The following is a 17,508-nucleotide window of genomic DNA, read 5'->3' on the forward strand; positions in this document are numbered from 1 at the left end:
GGGGGGAGACAAGACCAGAGCAGCGCCGCGCAGCCAGCCCCTCCTTCCCTCTGGGGTCCTTCAAGCAGTGGCCCTGAGCTGACAACTCTGTGGGACACGACTCAGTCTCACAAACTCAGCTGTGCCATTTTCTTGACTCCCATTTACACAAACGGATCAGACAGGCCCCAAATGCTGCGCGTTTCATACAGTTCACTTACTTTGGGGAGGTCCCTGTACACACGTTTTTGGAAAATGGGCATGTGGTCGCCACAGCAGCTCCGAGATACACACGTGGTCTAACTCCAATCGCTGTTGGAGATAGTTCCTGCAAACAGACTGAATTAAACCTGGGGCGGGGATGAGAGTGGGGGTGACTGTGGGTGATAAAAATAGTAAGCCTCCCAAATTCCTGGGTTTAGATTATTTAAGCGCAGGGCCACTGAAGGGCCGGGGACCGGGTGGGAAAGCAGCGGGGTGGACCCGCGGCGCGCTCCAGCTCAGGGGGCGGCCCTCTCCCCCCGAGGGCAGGACGCGGGAGGCCCGGATCCCCACTGGGGCCGCCCGGTTGGCCACGACGGCAAACCCTCCGGGGCGCGCTCAGCCTCCGGCCTTTCCGAGCGCGCAACGTCGAGCCAGGCGAAAGAACTTGCGCAAGAGGCGGTGTCCCGCGTGCCGCGCCCGAGCCTTCCCTCGGGACCAGCGCTCGTCCTGTAAATCGCCGGTCACCCGGGCGCCCCCGCGTCAAGGCTGCACCCGCGAGGTCCCCGGGCGGCGCGCCCCCTCGCGGCTCCCGAGGCCAGCGCGCGCCCCGGGCCTCCGCCCCTCCCCCAGCGGGGGCCGTGGCCGTGGCTGGCGGGCCGCGCGGGCCACATGGCCGCAGGCGGGTGAGGGCGGCGGCGCTTTGTTCCCGTGCGCGAGGCGGTGAGTCACCCGCGCCCGCAGTCCCGCGGCCGGGCACACACTGGGGCGCAGCGGCTGCAGCAGAGCGGCAGGCGCAGCTCCGGAGCGGCCGCAGCCTCTCTCCCGCCCTGTCGCCTTCCTCCCCCTCCTCCTCCTCCTCCGCACGGGCCCCGCGCCGCAGCCCCGCCCCGCCCCCGCCCAGTCCCCGCCTCCTCCACCCGCGAACTTAGTCAGCGGTTCGCGCCGCGGCGCCGCGATTGGCCGGCCGCAGGCGCCGCGTCACAATGGAGCCGGTCGGAGGCGGCGAGCGGGCCGGCGCTGGGGCTTCCCGCTGAGCCCGCGCCGCCGGCTGCCGACCGAGTGCGGGCGCCGGGCCGCCGCCTGCGCGCCCGGGGAGGCGCGGGGCGGACGGCGCGGGGGCGGGCGCCCGGCCCCGGATTCGCGCAGGTAGGTCGTGGCGGGGCGCCCCTGCTCTCGCGGGGAGGAGGTGCCCAGCCGACCCAGGAGGCGGAGGGGGCGGGAGGACGGGCTGAGGGGCGCAGCAGGTGGGGTTGGCCGAACAGGTGCGGTTACCTGCCCAGCGCCCCACCTGCGAGCCGGGCTCGCGGGCAGCTGGCTGGGCCGGAGAGATGAGTCACGGCCTCGCTGCTCCCCGGTCCGCGCCGCACCGAGGCGGTCCCCTCTGCGCCCCGGCGCTCTGGGCGCCGCACCTGAGCGGGAGTCCTGGGGTGGGGTGGGAACGGGGTGCTGGGGGTCCCGGCGGGGGTCTCGCCGCCGGGCGAGTAGACCTCTCCCGAGGGAGCGCGCGTTTGGTCGCTCGCGTTTGCCCCCTGCCCTGGCGCTGTTGACAAACATTTTGTGCTCGTTGGGCACTCATTGTTCCCCTGCAGTGTGCTGGTGGTGGTGGCATTCGTCTGTTAGAGAAGGGGGCCGTCGTTGCCCATGCGAGAGAGAGAAGCTAAGAGTTTCCTCCTCTCGGGGTGCAGCTGAGCAGGTGCTGGGAGGTCAGAAGGGAGGAGGCTCTGTGTTCGCTCATTACTCAGTGTCCTCAGAGTCCTGACTTCCCAAAGTCCATAGGTTGCCCTTAGATGGCATTTGTGGAAGACCTTTCTTTGTGGTCAGAAAGACGCCCTTCTTAGCACCCCCTTTCTCCCCTCCCCCTAAGAAAGGGGCAAACCTAAATTTAAAAACAACTTATGCATGAACTTCCTTGAATAAATTTGCCTTGCCTAAAAACTTTTGAAAACTCTGTAAAAAGACATCAGTATGAAAATTTTAAGTTTCAAATATGCAGACAACTTAAACTAGGAAATCTCCTCACCTCTTCCTAAGAAGAAATTAAATGGCCTGGGTCTTTGTCAGACTGTCCCATTTCCTAAACCTGAGTGTAGGGTCGAAGCACACAAAAGAAGCCAAACTGCAGTATAAGTGTTTAACAGTTCCAGCACCCTCAGTGTGTTCAGGTTGGACCCCCTGAAAACCCCCTTTGAGTTGAGGGTGCCAAGATGACTTTCTTTTGCCCCTGGCATTTCTAGTCTGAAGCCTCACCCTTGGAGACAATGTACAATGACGGCTAATGTCTTATGTAATTGGGCTGGTGTGATTTAAGAATATAAGACCTAATAGGTCTGATAGTATCTTAGTTCAGGTAGTGAAGTGGGCAGAGTTGTCACTGAGTCTACAGTTGAATCATGGCACTTATATCTACTGTCCCCACAAGATGTTTTCCTTATAGAAGAAAACCTAAATGTTAGAATTAAATGTGCTATTCTTCAAAATTTACTGCATTTCTTCAGTTGGAAAGGCGTTCTAACATGTCCAGCCTAACATGAATATTTTCACATCTGGAGTGGTTTCATTTGATTAGTTAAGATTTGCTTTTTGAAGACCATTCCCCCTTGGGTTTCGTTCTTCAGCATCTTCATAATGAAAGCAACATTAATTCAAGTGGAAAGGGCCCTAATCAATATAACTTGAAAAGGTGTACCAGGTTGTCCAAGTTTTTTCTTCTTTATTTTTTCTTCTTTTAGGCTCACAGCAAAACTGAGAGTAAAGTGCAGAGATTTCACGTATACTCCCTGCCCCCACTCATACATAGCCTCCCCCATTATCAACATGCCCCACCAGAGTGGTCCATTTGTTACAATGGATGAACCTATATTGGCACATCATCATCACTCAAAGTCCATAGTACACATTAAGGTTCACTCTTGATAGTGTACATTCTATCTGTTCGGACAAATGTATAATAACTTGTATCCACCTTTGTAGTATCATCAGAGTATGATACTATATTTCATAGTATCACTGCTCTAAAAAAATCATGTTTTCCACCTATTCAGCCCTCCCTCCCCACAACCCCAGCAACCACTGATATTTTTACTATATCCATAGTTTTGCCTTTTCCAGAGTGTCACATAGCTGAAATCATTAGAGTCTGTAGCCTACTTGCACTTGGTAATATGCATTTAAATTTCCTTCATGCCTTTTCATGGTTTGATAGCTCATTTCTTTTGAGTGCTGAATGATGATATTCCATTATCCCTCAAGTTTTTTTAGACTGTGTGGGTATTTTCCTGCAGTGGCCTGAAATTTGTGATTTTTTTGTTTTGTTTTCTGAAGTTGAGGGGGGCAAATATTATAATAATTAGAAGATTCTTGCTTTAACCAAAGTTTTTATTTGTAAACAAGCTTTTATTTTTTAATTTTTCAAATCTTTTTTGATGGCATATGAGTATTTTTATGTTTCTTTTTGATTTTTTGCTGCCCATATAAAAATAGCCTACTTAATCTAATCCCTGATTTTCATTTACTGTCTCTCAAGGTGAATTTCTGAATTTTATTTAATTATTATTATTATTTTATGTAATTTAACAGTGTATTCCCTCTAAAAGTCCACCGGGAGCAGAGGGGAGGACCCCTAACTATTGCCTGCATTACTTTTTTTTTTAATCCTCAGCTGAGGATATGTTTTTCATTGATCTTTTTTTTTTTTTTTTTTTAGAGAGAGAAAGGGGGGAGAGAGAGAGAAAGAGAGAGGAAGAGAGAGAGACACACATTGATGTGAGATAAACATCTATCAGTTGCCTCCTGCATGTGCCCTGACCAGGGATTGAACCCTCAACCTAGACATGTGCCTGACCAGGGATCAAACCAGCAACCTTTGGTTTACGGGATGACATTCCAATCAACTGAGCCACCTAGCCAGGGCCCAAATTTTATTTTTGTTCTCTTTACCAACATTCTTCTGGCCTACACCGATATTTCAGTAATGAATGTATGCCGAATCTGTCCTGTTACTCCTGACTGGGTGGAATGATTTGCATTAATTTCCATATAGAAAGCATGTCTCTCCCAGCTGTTCTGACTCCAGAGCACAGGATCCTGCAGCAATTTAGACCTGTGACCACCCAAAAGGAATTTGAGAGGCCAAGTTATATTACAGAATTTATTTAACCAATTATAAATGCATTCTAATTTGTATGACGTCTGTTTTCATATTGCTGCTGTTTCTCTGATTGCCATTGCCTATTTCCATTTTCTTTTCTATCTGTATTTTCTAAACTTCCTACATTCCTTTATTATGACAGTTTTTTCTAGTGTTTAAAAATACTGACTTTGGCAGGCATAGCTTATTTTTTTCTTTTCTAGGTCATTAAGATCTTAAATAAAATTAGGCCTAACTCCAGTCACTGAATCTCTCTTCTAAGTTCTTAACACTGCTGTTCATTTAGAAGTTCAACAAAGGGTAATAATAAACCCCCTGTTCTATGCCTGCCTTTCATTTAGGAGTCTACTCAATTGCAACATAATTTAAATTCACTTCGGTGTTGTTGTGAACTGTGTAAGGCAAATGAATAAAAAGTTGCCAGAGCTTCAACCTTGATCTTTCCTTTTGCCTTTTGACCTTTATGCTGTCTTGGATATGGGTCTTATGATTCGGCCTGTGCTTTTCCAGACTGTATCTTTGCGCTTCATCTCCTACTTCTTCACTTTCAGAGTTTCTTGTAACTCTTCTTGTCTCTCTCATCCTGTGACCATTTCCAGGGCTCCATTCTACAAATGCCTACTCTTCAGCCAACAGCACCTTTCACCCAAGCTACCACCTGCACAGCTTCTCTTTCTCTCCTGGTTCCAGCTCCACATAGGTGCCCGAGAGCTTCCTCTGCCCATCTCTGATGGAGGCTAAATTCTTCACTGTCAAGTAACATATTCCTTCTGATTGTTTCTCAGGTATGCCAACTTTAGAACATATTCAAACCTCCCTTCTTCTGTCAAACTCCTTTGCAGTATTTGCATACTACCCTACCCCCAATCTTTTGCAAATTATAAGCAGGAGTTCTTCAGGCTTCTGCCGAAGAGCGTGGACTTTGCAGACTGATAGGTCTGGGTTTGGATGAGTTGCCGGATTCGTTAAGATTAGCTGCCAGTGACAGAGGCCGCAAAGAACAATGGCTTAAACAAAGTGGTATTTGTTTCTGTTTCACATTAAAAAAAAAAAAAAAATTATAGAGAGACAATCCAGGGCTGGTATGGTGGTTTTGCAGTCTTCTGAGACCTAGGCTAGCTCCATCTCTTAGATCTACTGTACATCGGGTGAGGCCCTCAACCTCCTTGCCCTAGGTGGAGCGTATCAGCCATGCCATCCAGGTTCCAAGTAGTAGAAAGGAGGAAGAAGTAAGGGAGGAAGACAGAGGAAAAGCAAAAGCCTTTCTGAAGGAAGGTCTCTTAAGGAAATTTCCTGAGGCTGTCATACACTTCTTGTTACATCTCATCGGCCAGAATTTAGTGATGTGACCTCACGTAGCTGGAATAGAGATGGTCATATTGTCATTATTCCAGACAGCCTTATGCCCAGCTCAAATGGGGGAGGCTCACGTGCTTGGGAAGAATGGAGAAAATGAACACTGGGTAGCCAAAGACTGCAGTTGCTCTACAGCTCTTTCTCTTGACTAATATTACCTATCTCACAGGATACTTAGAATTAAAAGAAATGTGATACCTTAAAGCATCTACTACAGTGCCTGGCATAAGACAAGTTTTCAGGAAATGTCTATATTCCTCAGCCCTCTTCCGTGAGTTGCCTTAGTGTCCCAGCTGAAACCCCATTGGCATCCAAACCCTGTTCTAAACACGTAGACATTTGCCCAGTTGGTGGTATCAGGTTGTATGCTTGTACCTTTTCACAGGAGGCAGCGACACATTGTTACTCAGCGTCAGCATTTATTTCCTAGTTTAAAACACGGCTTAGATTAAAGATACAGCTCTTGGAATCAGATAGGCCCAGATATGAATCCTGTCTTTGCCAGTTAGTGTGTAACATCAGCCTCGTGCTCCCTCAGTTTCCTCACCTGTGAACTTGGAGTAATAATCAGATATGGGGATTAAAGGAAGAAAAAAAAAATGCGTATAGAGTGCTTGATACTGTGCCCGATAAAGTAAGTAAGTGGTAGCTTTACTTTTTTAATTTGGCCTAATCTGGGTGAACCTTTTTGAAAACGAACTCTAATTCCATTAAAAAAAAAAAGTGTTTAAATAATGATCATCTCCACACACTTCCAAATGAGTGTTTTTAAATGGCTAGTCAAACTTTTTTTGAGACTTGTCTCCATAATCAGTTTAAACCCAAATAACAGCGAAATCTTTCTTGTATTTTTTAATCAAAAACAGAATAGCTCAGCCTTAAGCTTCCTCAGCTTTCATTTGATAATTTGGGGCTGTTTTACTCTCAGAGGCTGAAACATTTCCATGATTTAACATACTTCGTAGTATTCTTTTCAGCAGCTCTTTATAAAGTGCCTACTGTGTGCCAGACACTGTGCTAGGATGGGAGGCGTGGACAGTGTGGGAATATAGTAGTAAGCACAGATGCATTCACTGCCATCATGAAGGTTGGAAATTACTGGGGCAGCCAGCAAATAAAAATGCCACTATGAAAGTTGGTAGGAAGGAGACATACAGGTACTGTGAAAACATGTACCAATGTCTTATGGTTGGAGGTAGAATGGAGTCTTTAGGAACAAAATATTGGCCAGTGAGCTGAAAAGTAAAGAGATTGTGCAGGAGTGTGGTTTGAAATGAGCTCAGACATGACCCAGGCCTGTTCTTAGGCAGGGACCAGAATATGCCACAGGTTTCCAACACCATGACAAAGAAGGCATTTCATAATGCTTGGAGCCATCCTTAAAACAAGTGTATATAATATATATCTTCTCTGTGTGATACTCTGAAAGGGACTACATAGTTCAGGAATAATTTAATCTTTTACAGTTTATTCATGCTATATTGGAAAACTTTAAGTATAGATACTTTTTGATACACCAAGCAGATGCATCAGAGAAAATTGATGGTAAAATAGGATCTTTTCAGAGAGGGTCAGAGGCTTGATCTGCATCACCCTTAGCAAGTGGAATTTGAAGCCATTTGGCTGAAGGGGGGGCCATGTGAGACTGTTGGCAGAAGTGTTGGTAGCTCTTTATATACGGCAATAGTGATAAATGGCCACAGGATGGGAAATGTGGGCAGTGTGTTCCAGAGAGCTGGCCGGGCTGCTGTGCCTGGGCTGGCCTATCTCAAGGCCAGTGGGCAGCACCAGCATCCAGCCCTTTCCAGGCCCTCAGGTTTGCGTAGGCAGGAGCCCAGCTCCACATGTTGACAGTGGCGTACCATTTCTCCTTGCCCTGTCCAGCTGAGTTAATTGGGGATCCTTGGGGAGAAATGTTGCATCTTTAATCCTTGTGAGAGCCCTGGGGGGTAGTGAGGCATGACTGAGCCTCAAAGTGCCTGCCATTAGACTACAAGTTGTTTTTTTGCTCTGAGTAGATAAATTTAAGATGAATTCTGTTCATCTAAACATTTTAAAGTTCATCTCTCTAGGCAAAACTAAATGAGTTTGTTCCTGGCCCTGTTTCAGTGCTGAAATAGGCAGTCCTCAACTGAGCAAGGATTTGTCTTCCAAAAGTGTTTGTGAGTCATGATGCAGTTTCTCAGACGCAGTGTTATGCATGGTGCTCAACAGGCTTCCCCAAGAGAGTCTTTCTCTAAGGGGCCACAAGCCTTTCTCCTTCACCCTCCCGGTGACGCCCTTGCAACGAAGACTTTCTTTTGCTCCCGACTGGCCATGTGCTTGGAATTCCTCCCTCAGTGGCACACCAGGCTTGTTCCTACCTTGGGGACTTCTCAACTGCTGTTCTCTGCCTGGAGTGCTCTTTCCTTATGAATCTGCATGACTACGCCTTCTCCTCAGTGAGGAGTCAACGCAGATGTCACCTCAGAGATACCCTCCCTGACCACCTCAGGTAAAGTCCCCACACCTGCCCCCATCGCAGTCTTTCAGACCGTGGCTTGTTGCTTGCTGGTTTGTCTTCTGTTCCCTTTACCCCATTAATTAGAATAGAAGTTCTGTGGAAGCAGGGACCCGCCTCCCTGTTCGCCTGCTCTAAGCCTCGTTTACAGTCAGCTTCCCAAACTGCTAGATGTGATAACTGGCAAGTAATTTTACCCCTTTAAGAATAAAATGGGGCCAATAATACCTATGGTACCAGCCTCATGAGAACAAATGAGGGACTGAGGTTACTAAATGGAAGATTCTTTCTTTTCCCCAAAACTGGCTCTTCATCTTTAGATTCCATATTTTTCAATAACAATGCTATTTACCTAATTACATGACCCAGAGAAACCTGGAACTCATCCTAGGCTTGTCTTTGCCCCATCCCCCCACCTGAGCTGCTCCTTCTGCAGCTGGTAAGCAGCTTGTCCAGAGACTATATTCTTTTTTCTTTTTTTAAAAAATATATCTTTATTGATTTCAGAGAGAGGAAAGGAGAGGGAGAGGGAGAGACAGAAACATCAATGATGAGTCATTGATCGAGCCCACAACCCGGGCATGTGCCCTGACCGGGAATTGAACCCTGATCGCCTGGATCCTGGGTCGACGCTCAACCGCTGAGCCACGCCCGGCCGGGCTAGAGACTATATTCTTAAGGTTCCTCCCATCAGCACTTTCCCTACACAGTCCCTTTGCTGTCTTGAGTCTTTTCCGGGATCACTGCTAACTGTCTTCCAGCCCATAGTTCAGTTTTAGCCTTTCCTGCCTTCCACCCCCTCCCCCCAATTTGTCGTCCACCCCACAGGGAAGTAATCCTTCTGAGAGGCAAATACCATACCATTGCTGCCAAGTTTAATCACCTTTAATTACTTGCTTTGCCACAGGATCAAGTCCAAACTCCTTGGTGAGCCATATAATAAAGTCTCCCTTTGTTGGCTTCTGCAGCTCTCCAGTTTCACCTCTTGCCACACTGTCATTTCTTAATCTCCAGTGCGTGCACCGTGGGCACAGCGTGAGCAGTCACATTCTCACACGCCAGCCGTCTAACCACTTACCGTCCAGGAAGGGCAATGGCCGCACGCCACGCTTTCTTCCTTCCCTCTACCTGGGAGGCTCTGTCCCCTCATCTTTCAAGAATCAGTTCAGGCATCCCTACCTATTCTCAAAGACCGTTCCGGACACCCTCCTCTGCCTACCCAGCCAGCGAGCTCCTCGCTCCCCGCTCTGTGCTGCCTCTGAGCCTGTGTTCCTGCTCTAATATCTATGCCCGAGGACAGCTCTGCCTCTCCTAGGTCCTCCCTCATGATAACGGTTATTTTGTTTGCCTCCGGGACTCCCTGGGCCAGGCATCATACTTGGCATGTAAATGGAAATCTGGGAAAGAATTAGGGAATAAAATTCAACCTAGTCCAGGGCTTTATTTCAATAACAGACTTTTGGCTGGTATTTGACTGAAATTTGAAAGCTCTCCTTGAAGGTTAGATGTAGAAAGGCATATTGTATTTATATTCTTAATAGATATCAGTTGAAGGGCCAAAATATTTTGTCAGTGAGCTAGAGTTTGTTGAACATAGACTGTTCAGAGTTCTGGATTTGCCACTTCACAGGAGAGGCTTTAGACAGCTTTGCCCTTTTCTGAGATCACCCTGGCTTTGGCTTCCTATTAGAAGTCAAAATGTTAGGTGGTCAGCTCTCAGACAGCTTAGAACATTGTCTCCGAACGTTTTTCTTCCAGCATCCCTTAAAGGTATTTTGAAACACTGTGCAGTACTCATACATTTTAAAATTTAATATCAATATTTTTTAATCATGGTTTTAAATAGTTGTAAAAGATGACATTTCTGATATTATAAATTGATTTTTTTAAAAAAACTTCTTAATATACCCAATAGAAGCTAAATTAATACCAAAATGATTTCATATTTACCATATCATCCATTTAAAAAGCACATAAACAAGCTCTTCTAGAAAAGTTGGGAATTTTACGTAGTTGTTTCCCTCATGGGACTCTTGTCATGCCTCTTCTCTTATTAAACTTAATCCCAAAATAATCATTATTATGTTTGAAAATCTTTCAGTGATTACCTTATCCTACTTTTGTGACAGACACACACACACAAGCACTATACCTTTATTTTTTTAAGTTCTTGTGACAGTAAGTTCCTGTTAAATAAAATTTCTTTTAGACTGAATTATGGCTTTATTTTTTTAGTATACAAGTGACCAGAACAAGGATATTATTAGCATTTTGATGAATTGTTATTAGTCATAGGTAAAATTTTATTGGAAAATTATCTCTCGGTGAGGTGCCTGGGGTTTAAAAATAGTTTATTTATGTATAACTAAATATAACTTATTGCTAGAGTAAGCCAGGCTTCTTCATATTAAATCATATGCTACTTTTTAAATGAAGTTGCTTAAGAAATCTTGCTGCAAAAATCAGAATATGGGAATGAAGGCGTTATAATTCCAATCCTGTTTTTTAGACTCCTGAGTTATAAGGCAGAAGTTATCTAGTGATTGATCATAAAAGTGATTGTCAGTTTTCTGCTGTCTAACAACTTAATTAGGTCTACCTCCAGTATTGCTCCAAGCAAAGAAAGGGAAACTTTCGCCTGACTCCCCAGAGGATTTGTTTCTCAGTCATGAAAGTCATTCACTTTCTTAAGATTTATAACCCTGCAGCTGTTCCAAAAGGGCCCTCTGCTGCGGCCCTGGAGATGTTTACTCCCCAAGACGGCACTGGAAGCACACCCCTGACACGTGGGATGTGTGCCTTCTGAATGTGGGAAAGGACGAATGTGAAAGGGAGGAAAGGAAAGGACTAGGAAACAACAGGACAGCCCTGGCTGGTTTGACTCAGTGGTTAGAGCGTCAGCCCAAGGACTGAAGGGTCCTGGGTTCAGTTCCAGCCAAGGGCACATACCTCAGTTGTAGGCTTAATCCCCAGCCCAGGTCAGGGAACCTGTGGGAGGCAACCAATCGATGTGTCTCTCTCCTATGGATCTTTCTCTCTCTCTCTTTCTCCCATCGGTCTTTCTCTCTCTCCCCCCCTTCCACGCTCTCTGAAAAGCAATGGAAAAAAGTATCCTCAGTGCATTAAAAAACAAAACAAAACAAAAACAACGGGACATCAGGTGTTTTGAAGCAAATAGACACAGGTTCGTTGATGACCTGGAAATAAATTCTTCTAGAGTTTGTCTTCCTCCAAAAGCCGGGGGTGGGGGGGTTGGGGCTGCAAAGCCCATAGTCCTGTGTAAAGATGAACTGGTTTGAGGGCTAAAGAACACTTTTCAGTCAAATTAGCTATCCACTCTAAGCGAAAACCCTCCTACTAGAACAATTTAAAGATTTCCTCTTGATGGCCAGTACCATTCAGAAGGGAAAGAGCATGGCTAGTGCATGTCACTCTTCCATATGTGTATCTAACAGAAGCTAATTTGATAGCAAAGTGATTTAATCACCGTCATCCATTTCAGGAACACAGGAACAAACTCTCCTAGAACAGTTACATAATTTTTTTAGACCCATTGTTAGACTAGATACAAAAAAAGAACAACATTGGTAAAGATCACCGGATGCTTGACTGACAGTCAGCTGGGTCAGTGGGTGACTGGTTTCTAAGAATAAGTCTCATTCACATTGAAAAAAATTCTTTCACCGTTTATTAAAAAATGCTAATTTCTTCCCAGGAGGACGTTGTGAATTACAACTTGCAAAAGGGTTGGTCGCCGGCTAGATTAGGGACTTTTTTCCCTTATGAAACAATGCACCCTGAGGGAGGGGAGTTAAGCGTAGCTGTCATCCTACTGAGTGGGGAGCCTTTGCTGGGGCCCTCCTGTTCCTGGGTGCTCTGGCATGTGCGGACGACACTTTACAGGTGCCCCCTGTTTTCTTGCCCTCTCCAACAGCCTGTAGCAAATGTCTCCTGAAATACTTCACAGGGACCCCCCTCATTAGTTACCGTATTATATGTTTGTACATCACTTCTAACTTACTGAAGCATTTATATTCACTTTTATTCCCCTGAAGACCTGCAGTAGATGAGGCAAGTATTATCCCTGTGATACAGATGTGGAAACTGAATTTGCAACGGGGCATGTTGCTTGTCAGGCAAACCCCACAAGTTAATGGCAGATCTGGCACTTGATGAAGTGGCTTTTCCTACGGTGTATGCACTGCTTGGCTCCTTTTCCCAGATTGTTATTTTATGGAAGGCTTTAAGGTTTTGGAAAACTTGACTTACAGTGACCATATGAAGATTAAGTACGATAGATATGCTTATAAAATGTTTCGTAGAGTGTATGGTTCTTAGCAAGGCTTTTTAAAAAGAAAAATAATGCTTCAGTTTCTGTGCTGCCATGTTTTATTTTATCGATTTAAAAAAAATACATTCTATCGATTATTTATTTATTTATTTATTTTGAGCACTTAATATTTGTCAGGCATCATGCCAGGCTCTGGGAACAAATCCAACAGTGGAAAAAAAAATAGACAAAAGAAAATGCTTTGCGCACATCTCATACACCCTCAAAGAGGAAAGTTGAACAATAAGCCAGTGCAAGATGTACTGTCATAGTGCCGTGGAAGAAAATAAAGCGGGTAAAGGGCCAGAGAGAGGTTAGTGATGGGGATTAGATGAGGTGATCAGGGACAACATTCCTTGGGTGGGGACTTTTGAGAAGACCTGAATATTATGGTCACCAGCGTCTGAGTTCAAACCCTTGAGTTTATTTGGGTAAGTTGAGCCCAGTCATGGCATTCTAGAGTTCTTTGGAAAAGACCTTACAAGGGTATTTATTGATTTTTAACTTTTTTATGTTATGAATATCCTTGAAGGTCCTTCCCAGAATAATACATAGAGACTTACATGCATAACGTTTAAACATGCCTTGAAATCATCCTTGGATCACCTCAAGTTCATATCCTTGCTCTGTTCTAGTTCTTGCTGTTTCCTGATAAGACATTAAGGTTGAGAAAGGCAAAGTAAAAATTGCCCACCGTGTCACAGCTAGTTTGTGGCCGAGTCAAGGAGACCTAAAGATCCCCCCCCCAAAGTTGTCTGTTGCTTTTTCCGCTAAAATCTACATAACTAGAGTATTAAACTTTCTAAAACAATTGTCCATAAAAGCATCTCGTGCATTTTTATTTGCATAGAGTAAAACTTCCCCAAGTAGCTAATGTGGCTACTGTGGTTCCTTTTCCAATTTCCTGACCAGGCACAACATAAACAATACCCCAGGGATCCCAGTGTCCTAGAAAATTCTGAGCAAGGAGCACTCAGGCTGGTGGCAGGAAAGGACAAAGTATAGCAACAAAAAGTGGAGGTGTTGGAGTGGGAAGATTTATCTTTTCTTCTAGTGAAACTTTGGCACATCATGGCTTTGAAGAGCAGATAGGGACTGATAGCGTAAAGCTCTCTAAAGGTGCAGGCATAGAGGGGCTGGAGATGCAAAAGGCCTTGTTCTAGTTTCAGCAAGGGGCAGTGACTCCCTAGGGTAAAACAGCAGTCACCCCCGTCACCCTCCCCCCACAGTGATTTCCTCTTTGGACATTTTTTTTAATACAAAAACTTGGGAGATAAAGTTGTCACTGTCAGGAAAATATTCATTGTATTATCTTTCCAGCCCCACTTCCTTGGCAAATGTTTCAACTTTTAGTATTACAAAATAACCAAAAAAATTTTTAATCAATGCATATAATTTATTAAGTTAAATAATTAAATGCCATTCTCACAGTGGCCAAAAATCATTTGGTAAAATTTAATATTCCTTCTTTAATTTTTTTTTCAATCACAGTTTACATTCAACATTATTTTGTATTAGTTTCAGGTGTACAGCATAGTGGTTAGACAACCATGTACTTTACAGAGTGTTCCCCCTAGTATTTCCAGTATCCACATGGCACCATAGTTATTATAATATTATTGACTATTATTTCCTATGCTGTACTTTACTAACCGAAAATTTAAGTAGCAACAATCCACACCATGGGATGAGTACCTGATTTCCAAAATTAGATGCTATGTAAACGTTTCTATTTGCATACAAGCATTTCTAATAAAACATATCTGGCTTTAACACCTCCAAAACCCAGCAAGTCTGCTCCTATAAACATTAATAGTTATTGAATTTTTAATCTTTTCTCCATTTGTTGCTCTTAAAGACAAAGAAAACCTACTTTTCCCATTAGAATTGGCCCTTAATATTGAGGTACCTCTAACAGAAGAAATTCTAGCCTTTTCTCAACCAGTGAAAGGCCCTTTCCTCCATACTCCCCATCGCCACCCCCATTTTGGGGTATTTCTAGCCTACTTTTCCATCTGTGTGCCTTGTTACTATGGTGATGGGCACCAGAGAAACAGAGAACAAAGCGGATGTAATAAGCATCTCCTACATGGTTTCCAATGCTAAAAAGGGATCTAGTTTTTTGGGGCATGGCTTGTTCTTTATTGGTGGCAGAACTGGACCAGCCCAACTGGGAGGGGGCACTGGGGTTAGAGGCCGGTTCAGACCCTACTATTCCCATTGTCCTGCACATCACCAGACCTTTCTCTACCCAGAGTCATGAAGCTGAAGGAAGAGCAACGGGAGCCTTTGGAGAGAATGGAGTACAAAATTAAAAATTAAAAATTGGTGCTGCAGAAAGCGTCCACCCACTGCAGAATACAAATCTACTAAAGCGTGTTCATGGGAGGGAATCTTGGGCTAGTTTTTAGGTTTACCCATTGTGAATCCCATTGCTTGATTTCACGTTGTTTAACTTAAGCTTCCAGTAGAGAAGATTTGCCAACTTAGGTTTTCCTCCCTTCAAGGTACTTAGCCTGTATTAAATGAAAATGAAAATTAAATCTGTCTTGATTGATAATAGCTTGTAGTAGTTGCACTTGGAATTGTTTTAAATAAGTGATTAAACTACTAATGCATGCTTATTTTGTGGTTGTTTAAGAATTACAATTAAGAATTTTCTAGAAATTGTGGAAATTAGTGTTTACCATAAGATCTGGGAGTGGTTTTTAACCTTCTTACGTGCGTGTTCGTTCTTTCATAGATTACATTTTCATGTATCGTATTCTTATACAACCCTAATGACATACCCAAAGATTAAATAAAATATCCCAGTTAGTCAATCCATCTTCTGGACAATTATTTTTAAATTTGTTACTATATTTTAAGTTTGCATTGCTTATATTTTTATATTTAAGGGGCAGATACAGGGTAAAATAATTCAGCAGCATGTTTTAGAATATAAAATCACGGGACATAATCCAACTTTTGGAGCTAAAAGAAACAGTGTTCCAGATGCCTGTTGCATTGTGTCATGACACAAGGGCCTGAAGTTCCTTCCAGCTCTACAGTTTTGATTCTTTGGTCACGTAGCTCCTTTCTTTTTGTCTGATGACCCATATTTTACCAATTTTGTTATCTGCTATAATGGCTTTTACATTGATGTAAAAATATGCTTGGAATCAACCTCATACTTTGAGTCTTTCGGATAACCTACACAGTGTAACCCTCCCGAGCAAAGTCAGCTTTTTCCCTTTTTGGATGAATGAAAGAACGAACGCACTGAGTTGGACCCCCTAGTGCTGGCTCTGGCTCAGCTGCTGCCTGGGGTGGACTTGGAGATGCATTTTTAACTTTACAAATAGCATACAGCTTCATCAGGAGGAGCCTAGGAGCCACAGGAAGTTGTCAAAGCAGAAGATGATATCGGATTTGTTTTGGGAAGTGATGCTGGTATCTGTAGGAAGGACGTGCTGGAGATGAGAGATTATATTGGGAGACCCAAGTAGTGCAGTGGGGAATAGAACAGAGGAGACTAATGTAAAAGAAATTTGAGAAAGAGATCACAGAATTAAATATTCCCATTCATTTTCATCACAGGGATCCCATGATAATTACTTAAATCAAGCCATGCTTACGTTACAACTTCAAGTTATTTTTCATAGAAGGAATGGATTAAATTCTTCCTGATTATTTATTGGATCCTGCAAATCCTCAAATTTCAGATTACCAGTGAATATAAGTTATATTAGCACAACTTTAAATATTATAACTTCTGCTATAAACTGAACATTTGTGCCCCCCTTTCCTCCCCCATTCATATGCTGAAACCTAATCCCCAAGGTTATGGTCTTGGGAGGTAGGGCCTTTAGGAGGTGATTAGGACATAAGGATAGACCCCTCATCAATGGGATTAGTGCATTTATAAAATAGAATCCAGAGAACTTTCTTGCCCCTCCAACCATGCGAGGACACAGCGGGAACAGCTCTGTCTATGAATCAGGAAGCGAGCTCTCACCAGACACTGAATCTTCTGGAATTTTGATATTGAACTTCTCAGCCTCTAGAACTGCAAGAAATAAATGTTTGTTGATTAGGTCACCCTGACTATGGTAGTCTGTTATAGGAGCCAAGATTGGATTAAGACAGCTCCTAAGCATGAATGTCTCCTGACTGGAAGTGAGAAAGGACTTGAGAGAAGTCGTGTTTGTTCTATGGGAAGAGTAAGGACGCGTTTGTACAGGGGAGGTCTGCTGAGACCATGCAGGACGGCTCCTTGTCTTCCAGAAGGCGTGAAAACTGTGGGCACGTTGGGCGGTTTTATGGGGAGGGCAGAGCTTGTGTTTGTGAGGAGTTCCCTCCTTCACGGGTGATTGTTCTCTGATACCTCCTGATACCTCCTGAGCGGAGGGAGTTTCCATTGCATTTGATGTTATCATCAATGTGAGGGTAGAAAGTAGGCCAGGTAGAATTATGTCTACTTTTACAGTTCAGAAGCTGGCTTTCTGAGAGGCTGCGTAGCTTGGCTGAAGTTCAGGCAGATAGAAGGCAGGATGGGAGTTCACTCTCCTCTGTCCTTTTGCTGACCTCTCCACTCAATACTGATGAGTGAGTGAAGGAAGGACTGCATGTTTGGGGTTACTCGGTTCATTGTGTCCAGCTAAGCTACTTTTCACCCTCCTCAAAGATTACTTTGACAATTATTCACAGTAATGCTAGTTTTACTATTACAAGTTGTGCAGGCCTAGGTAAATCACTTAACTGCCCTGGTTGCCTCGTATATAAAGTGGCCATAACTTCATGGAGTTGTGGGAACCTTAGTTAAGTGACATAAAGGTGTTTTAGAAGAATATTTAACATGGTTATCTTGTGATGAGCATCCGCTCCCGTGACTGTTGTGATACACTGAGCGTATTCAACTACTTCAGCCTCACATCAGCGACTTACGGGGCCTTTGTGTCCTTACACTGGACCTTTTGTCTTATCCACCGAGGAGAAACTATTAGGAAAAGC

General features: G+C 44.4%; 1 protein-coding gene across 5 annotated transcripts in view; it reads left to right on the top strand.

Moving 5' to 3' along the window:
* The first annotated feature begins 1,233 nt into the window (after positions 1–1,233).
* The window catches only part of LRRC8B (leucine rich repeat containing 8 VRAC subunit B), a 73,163-nt gene continuing 56,888 nt past the window's right edge, over positions 1,234–17,508 (top strand). For 3 of the 5 annotated variants that reach the window (XM_081145564.1, XM_081145560.1, XM_081145562.1), the window contains exon 1: positions 1,234–1,329. The gene's annotated coding sequence lies outside the window, so the exon portion shown is untranslated. Of the gene's footprint in view, positions 1,330–4,929; positions 5,116–17,508 lie in introns of all 5 variants that reach the window. The other 2 variants (XM_081145561.1, XM_081145563.1) reach the window with 1 other exon arrangement.

Source organism: Miniopterus schreibersii (assembly GCF_964146895.1).
Source record: "Miniopterus schreibersii genome assembly, chromosome: 8".
NCBI lineage: Eukaryota > Metazoa > Chordata > Mammalia > Chiroptera > Miniopteridae > Miniopterus > Miniopterus schreibersii.